This window comes from Rhinolophus sinicus, linkage group LG04 (genome assembly GCF_036562045.2).
Source record: "Rhinolophus sinicus isolate RSC01 linkage group LG04, ASM3656204v1, whole genome shotgun sequence".
Lineage (NCBI taxonomy): Eukaryota > Metazoa > Chordata > Mammalia > Chiroptera > Rhinolophidae > Rhinolophus > Rhinolophus sinicus.
In genome coordinates this window covers 16454505-16458527 of record NC_133754.1, presented here as the reverse complement: position 1 = coordinate 16458527, position 4023 = coordinate 16454505, and the positions used below count along the sequence as shown (strand labels likewise).

General features: G+C 39.2%; 1 pseudogene; it reads right to left on the bottom strand.

The window, feature by feature from the left end:
* Positions 1-629: 629 nt before the first annotated feature.
* On the bottom strand, positions 630-1242 carry LOC109435147 (glyceraldehyde-3-phosphate dehydrogenase; annotated as a pseudogene).
* Between the last annotated feature and the right edge of the window lie 2781 nt (positions 1243-4023).

Sequence of the window (4023 nt, the reverse complement as noted above, 5' to 3'; positions counted from 1 at the left end):
AAATTTTCAATTGTCCATATAAATCACTATAAATTAACACTATAAAGGAAAGCAAAACCATTAAAGGAAAGAATGGATTTAAAGTGTAAACAAAAGCAATTCAATAAACATAACTTGTTAGGAACTCACTTAACCTGAGCTCTGTTTAAACTACCTTAAAAGCAAAACAGAGTTTGCAAGAATATAAACACAGTCATTCATGCAGAACAGCAATGTCAAAGGAAAAGGCTAATAGTTTCATAAGCAACTTTAACAGGAACACTATACAATAAATACCATAAGGCCTGACAGTTCTAATCAGTTGGTAGGTAACCTCCAAACTTGCAAGGGCAGATTTGAAAATTAGGATCTTGTGTTCTGCTAACTATTATAAAATAATCAGCTGAGAGTTTTCAGAAATATCTGATTTAAATACTTAGTTGAATCATCTCAAAAGATGGCAAATTATATTCACAAACTGTTTAATTAAATAATCTACCAATTACATTGCAGGTTTTTATGTACTAAAATTTTTTATTTTAAAACAGTATTATTTTATCGATAAAGCCGCAACAGTGGTGGACCTCATGGTCCACATGACCTCTAAGGAGTAAGAGCCCACTGGACCACCAGCCCCAGCGGTGATCTCATTACCAGTGTATCAAGCTTTTGAAAAAAAAAACGAAAAAAAAACTGGTCTTCTGTGTACCAGTGATGGCATGGATGATGGGCATGACTCTCCACAAAGCCAAAGTTGTCATGGATGACCTTGGCCGGGAGCCACGCAGTTGGTCGTACAGGAGGCATTGGTGTCGATTTTGAGAGACTTTTCCTACTTCTCACCATTCACACCCATCACAAACATGGGGGCATCTGCAGAAGGGGTAGAGATGATGGCCCTCTGAGCTCCACCCCTCAAGTGAGCCCCTGGATTCTCCAAGGTAGTGAAAGCACAGTGGACTCCACAACATACTCAGCACGAGCAACACCCCATTTAATGTTGGCGGGATCTCGCTCCTGAAAGATGGTATTGGGTTTTCCATTGACGACAAGCTTCCCATTCGCAGCCTCGCCTGTGCCTTTGAACTTGCCATGGGCGGAATCATACTGGCACATGGAGACCATGTAGTTGAGGTCAATGAAGGGGTCACTGATGGCAGCAGCATCCACTTTCTCAGAGTTAAAAGCAGGTGACCTGCTTTTCAAAGCCCCAGTGACCAGGCATCCAATATGGCCAAATACATTCACTCTGACCTTCACCATAGCCACTTGCTACCCAGAAGACTGTGGATGGCCCCTCTGGGAAGCTGTGGTGTGATGGCCAAGGGGCTGCCCAGAACATCATCCCTGCTTCTACTGGTGCTGCCAAGGCTGTGGGCAAGGTCATCCCTGACTGAATGGGAAGCTCACTGGCATGGCCTTGTGTCCCTACCCCCAATGTTTCGGTTGTGGATCTGACCTGCTGCTGGAAGAAAACTGCCAAATGTGATGACATCAAGAAAGTGATTAAGCAGTCATTGGAGGGTCCCCTCAAGGGCATCCTGGGCTATACTAATGACCAGGTTGTTTCCTGCAACTTTAACAGTGATACCCACTCTTCCACCTTTGATGCTAAAGCTGGCATTGCCCTCAACGACCACTTTGTCAAGCTCATTTCTGGCATGACAATGAATTTGGCTACCACAACAGAGTGGTGGACCTCATGGTCCACAGGACCTCTAAGGAGTAAGAGCCTGTTGGACCACCAGCCCCAGCAAGAGGAAGAGAGCTACTGGGGAGTCCTTTCCCCAAATTGTTCCCCCAACACACTGAGAATCTCCTGACCTCCAGTTTTCATCCCAGACCCCCTGAAGAAGGGGAGGAGCTGAGGGAGCACTACCTTTCATGCACCATCAATAAAATTCCCTGTACCCAGACAAAAAGAAAGAAAGAAAGAAAGAAAGAAAGAAAGAAAGAAAGAAAGAAAGAAAGAAAGAAAGAAAGAAAGAAAGAAAGAAAGAAACTAAATTTAAAAGGAGGGAAAGAGTGCTGGGTACTATCAACTAGCTACTTTAACGTAAATGAGGACATGTACTTTGAAAAATAATATAGACAGAGCCACTTCAAAATGCATTCAGAGTTGCCATTTCAGAGGATCTGTCTTGTGGGTCTTATTCTTCAAATCTCCATCATGTTTAGCCTGGGCAAAATACCCTTTGTATTGGCCTAAAGGAACATTGTTTTCCAAACAACTGTCAGAAAGCTAACAGAAAAGCAGACATTCTGACTACCTGACTGAAAATTAAAGACATCCTTTAGAATTAACCACCATGTATAATAGCTAAAAAGTAACTTAGCTGATTTGCACCAATAGAAATCCCTTCTTTCTATTCATGTAATTATTCCCCTTCCCTTTTTCATAAATAGCCCTTGCATTCACCTCCTACTTGGAACACGACATTTGAGAGCCTGCTTGAATCAATGCTTTCCAGAACCGCAATGCTTTTGGATCTCAAACAAACTCTTGTTGCCTCTCACCTTGGCATTTATTTTTAGGTTAACAGTACTATCTGTTATCATCCAAGGGGAACTTTGCAAACCCTTTGAGGATCACAAAGTGCTAGGTTATAAATAGCATGACTTGAGTTACAAATCATTGTTAGATCAAATGTATTTCCTACTATGACAGAATAATGGACTTGATTCCTTCAATCTACAATAAGTGTAATCGAGCTTGACATAAAAAAGTCTTTTAACTCAGTCCCATGTGGCTTACTCATCAGCAAGCTAGGAAAATATGGGTTAGGTCATATTGTTGCTGGATTGATGTAAAAACTGCTGGAGTGTAGTACTCAAGAAGTAGTTATTTATGATTCATGGTTGACCAGGGTGTATGGAATGGAATAAGGGAAGTAGATGGTCAATGTTTGAACAAGTAGTCTTATGACAGGTGGGATTTCTAAGTCTGAAGTAATTCTTAATTTTATAAATGATACGTAACATGGCCTAGTTATTAACTTCTATTATATCTAACTGGGAATGATGACTATTAATTTAGAGGCTATCATGATATATTTATGTGTATGTATATATGTATTTGTAATAATGCATAATACATATTCAAATATTTATTCTACATATACATAAAATGCCCCAAACAATTTAAATACATGGTAAAGCCTTATAGCATTCCCAGAAAGACACAAGTGATAGTCAAGGGTTTGATAGCATTTTGGAGTTCATTACAATCAAATTTTTTTAATTTTGTAAAAAATAAGCTATGGCTTTCCCAAACAAAATCTAATCTGATTAATTACAAACCCACTTGAACCTGTAATTTATACAGATACAGGAATACAGGTAGTACTCACTCTTAACTCTTAAAAGATGTTTAACACAGGCATACCTCAGAGATATTGTGGGTTTGGTTTCAGATCACTGGGCTAAAGTGGGTATTGCAACCAAGCAAGTCACACAATTCTTTTTTGGTTTCCCATAGGATATTAAACTTATGTCTACATTATTCTGCAGTCTCTTAAGGGTGCGATAGCATTATGTCTGAAAAAAAAAAAAATGTACATACCTGAATTTAAAAATACTTTATTGCTGAAAAGTGCTATCAACTGAGTCTTCAGTGAGCCATACTCTTTTTGCTGGTGGAAAGTATTGCCTCAATATGCAGGGTCTTGTCCTATCTGCAGAGCACAATAAAACGAGGTCGGTATGCCTGTATTGGACAAGTTGTGTATTTAAACTTTCAAACCTTAGCTTCTATAAAGAGGCATAAAGACAATTAACCCTAAATGTATTGATGGGAGAATAAAGAGTCAATAATAATAAAAGCTTTTCTTTATCAAATGTTCACTGAATGAGAGGCATTCAAGGAGAGATTCATTTAAGCCTTGCAACGGCCGTTTTACTGATGGGAAAACAAACACAGAATTTAAAGGACCAGAATATGTAGGTCATCAATAGTGGAACCAGACTTTGCTCTGAACTCTGTACTCTTCTAATAGGTACAATACATGGATAGTACCTAAAACAGAGGAAAAGAAAATCAAATAT